Genomic DNA, 5,727 nt, shown 5'->3' on the forward strand with positions numbered 1-5,727 from the left:
AACGAGAACTCGATCACCGGTATACGTCGAACGATGCAAATATCGAATAGTAAAACTGCTTTTCGGTTGTATGATATAGATACTTTGCTAATTAAATAAGTAGAAAAAATGATGACAAATTTCATCAATTTCATAGACAGTTAGTCTCGATATATTCACAATTCGATCGACTTGTTTTGATTAGTTTACACAGCTTATCTAATGAATGATTGTGAATGCCAAGCGGTATACAAGTTTTGAAGACCTAAATAAATTGTCACCTTACTACTAATACGATTAAACAAAATGCTGTCCCAGATAATAAAGCCTGGATATAATCGTTTGATATGACAACAAAGAAAAACACTATATAGTGATTTTTACATTGCGTTTTACACATGTATCACCATTCTAGATAGAGATTTAGTAAAACAAACGAGAAGTCTTCTATTTTCTATTTTTATTTTCCTATTTCTTTCATAATTTATTGTAGCAACAACTAATTGTGTAAGGGTTTTGGTAAAAGAGCAAGAATCAAGTCTATGAAGCTCTGCCTTTGCATAATACAGAAATTCTAATTTATACCCCTTTATCCAAAAATTCATCATTTTTAAGAGATGAAACAATGATTAATCTTAGATTTGACAAATTTAGGGAAGAGGTGATGGCCCTTCTTAAATTCTTCCTTTTTCCTTGAGTGCTTGAGACATAGATCTCTAGATGACCCATCCAAACACCAATTATATGAGGGCTGAGCAGTTGAGTTAGTTTGTATGAAGTTGGAGATATAAAATAATATGGTTTAATGTATACCCATATACTTTATTCTTAGAGACTATGTAAGACATTAAAAACATTCAAGCCCTGAAAGAGACTTCATTCCAGAAATCCTCGATCCCCGAACTAACAACCATACGATAATTTTTTTTTTGGTTTCAAGTTTTAGAGGTTGTGATATATAAAAATATTTAAGGAAACGGGTACCCCGTTTTGAGGGAGGTTTATGCAGCATTTCAAATAGAGTTTATGCAAAAGGCAGATGATTTTTACAAGCCTCTTCTCTTCACACCCGGCCAAAATATTTTATTTGTCCTAAATTCGTGTTTATTTACCAGATTTCCTTCCGCTTTCAGCGAATCAGCAGAGCCGTTAATCAGAAACACTGTAGCTTATACATGTCATATGCAGAGCATATATCTTTGAGTAGTATGAACATTATCAATAGGTTGTTGCTAAAATATTTAAAACATCATGATACGTTTAGGGAAGACTTTTTGTTTTGAGCTATTACAAAATACAGCATCTACTGTATCTAGTAACTCATTTAGTAGATTGGATTATATAAACTTTATTTGTATGAGTTATTTTATTTTTGTGCAATATGGTTTCCACACTTTCTTATCCATATATTATAGTCGCTAATAGTTGTAGAAGTTCAAACAACCAAAAATGTCCAGTAGTACAATTCAATTTGGGTAAATTCTAGTTAACCATTTCACTTCTGCAATCAAATATTTAATATTCATTTGTATTAATTTTAAAAGCATCGGACCTTGGCGTTGCGCAGCATTGCAATTTTAGGCAGTAGTACAATGACGTCATAATCGCTCATTGGTTTTTAATGCACCTTTTTACATTCACAGCGTAAAAAATTGTATTTTTTCATTTAGATATTCCATATAAACTTTTTTAAAAATACTTTTTAGCATAAGTACGACACGGTTGTTCTAGACTCGAAAGATTTTTTTTTCAAAATAAGTACATTAAGGTACGCTACCACGTAGATTTGTTTGTTTGTATGTTGTTTAACGTCCCTCTCGAGAATTTTTCACTCATATGGAGACGCCACCACTTGCCGGTGGAGAGCTGCAAATTTTGTCCTATACTCGGCACTTAGGGCCGTTGAGCAGTGAGGGATGTTTTTCGTGCCAGCACCTACTGCGACACGGGACCTCGGTTTATACGGTCTCATCCGAAGGACCGGTCTCCACGTCCCACAGTGGGATTCGAACCCGCGACTTAAGGATCAACTCCTTACTCCGCGACTCTAGAGCAGACGCTCTAACCACTGCGCCACGCGGGCGACCGCTACCACGTAGATATGTAATGATAAGTAATGAGCATGGCTCTAACGCATTCTAGTGTATCAATCACAATCATGTCCACTATTGTTTATATAACCATTCAGCACGCTTATGAAAAATTGAATGACTATTGAATGTAACGTATATTGGGCATTTTTGGTAGTTGTAAGAAAAACGGCACCATAGACTGGTGTAATTTTTTCTGTTTATATGTAATTGTTATCATGAAGTTTTTGTTGGATGATGTTATATGCAGTTTATCTAAATATTTGCAAAATATTGATTATGTAATTTTTTATCTATTTTTTAAAGAAAATTAAACCATGTTAAAGTCTGCACTTTTTCGAATAAGCACGACGTCAACGTAAATTAACAAGAAAATTTAGATGTGTTTTGTGAAATCCATAAGACATTATTGAATATTAGGATTTGTGCAAAATCCCGACTGTTCTTCAATAAAACACCCTTGGCTTTATGAACATGGAATTCATTTTCGTTTTTTTTTACGTTGAGGCTGTCCTCCAGCAAATCACCCTTGGCTATATTAACCCGGTTTCTAGCTGTACTGGTCATAGACCAAAAGAACTTATGCGATAGTAGCGCGTCCGTCTTCAGTCTAGCTGTCTGTCTGTCCAGCTGTCCGTCCGCCGGTTTTTGATTTTGAGGAATAGTGCTCCCATGGTAACTAAAAATAGAAATTTCTGTGAATGCATTTAAAACGCTACTCCTTTTACTGTTTTATTCTGATTTCAAACTTTGCACATAAGTGGACTTCACTTAGATAAATGATGTAGTGCATTGATTTTTAATTTTGCTGAATGGTGTTGCCATTGTTACTTAGAATTTTCTTTGAAATTCCTTTAAAACGCTACTTCTCCCAAAATTTTTGTCTGATTTCAGTAAAACTTATCACACAAGTAGACTACGCTTAGATACATAATTTAATTAGTGATCGGGTTTTGATTTTGATTAAGGGTTATCCATAGTTACTAAAAATAGAAGTTTCTGTGAAATATCTATAATATATATATATATATATATATATATATATATATATATATATATATATATATATATATATATATATATAAAGCACTAAAAACCAACAACACTGTATATCCTAAGTGTCGGATCTACTAAGTAGATACAAGGTCACGGATGGAAATTTATATAAAGCACTAAAAATGACCAACGACACGAACAATAATAATTGTCAAATTTTCGGGACAACCTGTCCCTTCCTCAGGACAAAGAAAAAAGTTAAGAAGTCATAAAAACAAAGGAAATAGAGAAGCAAAAACAACTAGCACTACTACTAAACTACCAAACACTAAATATTTACAATGTTACATGTTTAATTTTGAGTTTATAAACAGTTGTGAACAAAGAAATCCGGAGCGCTATGAATTGCGTCCGGTCTATCGGGTGTAGTCTGGTGAAGTGTGATTTACATAATTGAACGAATTAATTATCGCTAATTAATTAAGGCCAACAGTAAATCGTACATTGTCTTATTCTATCAAAATAGCGTAACTCTACATAATAAACAGAAATTAAAGAAAGATAATATGGAAGGACAATTTAGAAATATGAATTTGGATATATATTTTAAATTTGGAAATCGGAAAAAAGAAATAAACAAAAATGTGAGCTGTAAATATTTGGGTAGGTTGTTCCAGGATTACTAATACGAATTGACGGTAAAGTTAACACTATATAGAGAGAATGAACTTGTTTGTTACAATCCGGGATTGGGTCTAGTTTACGTTCATCCTGGTGAAGTCATTAAGTTTGTTAATACCATTAGGGCGGAATGACTTCAGCCTGTGCATCCAGAACTTTTCCTTGCCTTTTCTCTGCGCGTCTGTCCATCTTGGATTATGGTCAATAACCACTACTGTCATGTCCTCCCATTTGTGACCTTCAAGGTTAAAATGTTCCCCAACGGGTTCATTGAGTTTTTTGGTCCTAATGGTAGAACGGTGATTATTGACTCTCCTGCGGAGATCTCCTGTTTCACCAACATACTGTTTGGAGCAAACTTTGCAACTGATGAGATAAATGCAGTTGTCTGTTTGACAGGACAAATTCCCTAGTATTTTGTAGCTGCGGCCTGTAACGGGGCTGTTAAAACTGTCTGTGTCAGAGCTGTACTTACAGAGAAGACATCTTCTGTCAGAGCAAGTTTTAAAGCCCCCGTTAGGTAATGGATTGTCCAATCTGGTTCTTACTACCATGTCCTTCAGGTTCCTCGGGCGTCTGTATGCAGCCAATGGGGGCTCCTTAAAGACCTCTGCCATTCGTTTATTTGAGTGGAGAATTGGCAGATTCTTTTGAAGGATACCGCTGAGGTTCTTAAGGACGGGATGGTATGTGGTTACCAGAGGGACCCTGCAGCTATTGTCTTTTTCCTTGTAGCGTAATAGGTTTTGCCTGTCATGTCCCGCCATCTCATCAATAGCAGTTTGTACGGTGCGGGCATTGTAGCCTCTCTTGCATAAGTGGGACTTAAGGAGACCGCTTTGTTCTTGATATAAGGCAGGGGATGAACAGATGCGCCGAATTCTGGTGGCTAGACCCTTAGGCACACCCTTAAATGTGTGTGGGGGATGACAGCTAGTTGGCATAAGATACAGATGGGAATCTGTGGGTTTCGTGTGGAGACTGAACTCGATTTCACCATCAGTCAGGGTAGATGTAGTATCTAGGAATATGTTTTTCGAATTAGATACGTCTACTGTAAATTTGATAGACTGATGAAAGGTGTTGGCAAACGAAATGAATGCCTCGAGGCTCTCGCGACATTCCACCCACTTCATCTCTATATCGTCAATGAAACGCAACCAGCTAAGGGGCCTAAATGGTGCTTGAAGTAGCAAGTTGCGTTCCAGTCTGCCCATGAAAATATTGGCATAAGATGGTGCCATTTTCGTACCCATAGCAGTGCCATTAACCTGCAGGTAATGTTCTCCATTAAACATGAAGTTGTTATACTTGAGAACATGTTCAAGGAGCTTGGCAAGGGACTCGGTAGAAGGAATTTGTATGGATCTACTATCCCAGACTTCTCTACAGGCTTCGATACCCTCATCGTGCGGAATATTGGTGTACAAAGATGTGACGTCCATAGTCACGAGAAGGGTATGATCTGGAAGGCCAGTAGAGGGCGTCTTGTTAATGTAGTCCGTGGTGTCCTTGAGATAGGATGGCAAATTCTCTACGTGTGGACGGAGATGTAAATCGATGTATTCAGAAATTTTCTCCGTGGGGTGTCCAATAGCGCTAACTATAGGGCGACCTGGCATACCTTCTTTGTGTATCTTAGGAAGCAGATAAAATTGTCCTGGTCTACAGTCAATAGGATTGAGTGTCTCATAGACGTTGATACCAATCTCGTTTTTCTCAAACATTTCGTCAAGAGTTTTGGTGATGGCGGTGGAGAATTCTTTAGTAGGGTCAGAGTCCAGTTTCTTATAGAAACGTTCGTCTGAGAGTTGTCTATGGGCCTCCGCCATGTACGTCTCTTTATCAAGCACTACTACTGTAGAGCCTTTGTCTGCTTTCTTGATTACAATGTCATCCCGATTCTTTAATGATTGTAAGGCGGATCTCTCTTCCTTACTCAAATTGTCGGGAGCCTTGTCTGGCATTGAAAGGAGTTTCT

Source organism: Saccostrea echinata, unplaced genomic scaffold (genome assembly GCF_033153115.1).
Source record: "Saccostrea echinata isolate AGI-Se365-2 ecotype Australia unplaced genomic scaffold, CSIRO_AGI_Sech_v1 ptg000028l, whole genome shotgun sequence".
NCBI lineage: Eukaryota > Metazoa > Mollusca > Bivalvia > Ostreida > Ostreidae > Saccostrea > Saccostrea echinata.